A 394-nucleotide genomic window follows, 5' to 3' on the forward strand; every position below is an offset into this window, starting at 1 on the left:
TTCGGGAAGGTGAAGCTCAATAAACACAATGAATATATCCATATTAAAATGTAATACGACTAAAGAAACATCTTAATATGGTAAAATAATACATATAGCAGATTATGGAGATTATTTCATCAGAATAATTTAAATTACAGGCTGATTTTTCGCTTTTATCCGATTGTAGCATAACGCCTAAAACCAAGCCCTTTATGTCATTCCTTTGTTGGAAAAAAGTTTGCGTCTATTGTTGGTGTGCCCACACAACCAGATGGAAATGCATAATCTGGAAACTGACGTCAGAGGTGGGATTGCCTCAGAATGGCGGATTTCGTGCGTGCTCGGCTCCCCCCTCGGGTATTTCCGGATGTTGGGTTAAATCCCCGCCCGCTTCATTCCTGCGTTGTTTGGG

This window comes from Aulonocara stuartgranti (assembly GCF_965226115.1).
Source record: "Aulonocara stuartgranti genome assembly, chromosome: 17".
NCBI classification, from domain to species: Eukaryota; Metazoa; Chordata; class Actinopteri; order Cichliformes; family Cichlidae; genus Aulonocara; species Aulonocara stuartgranti.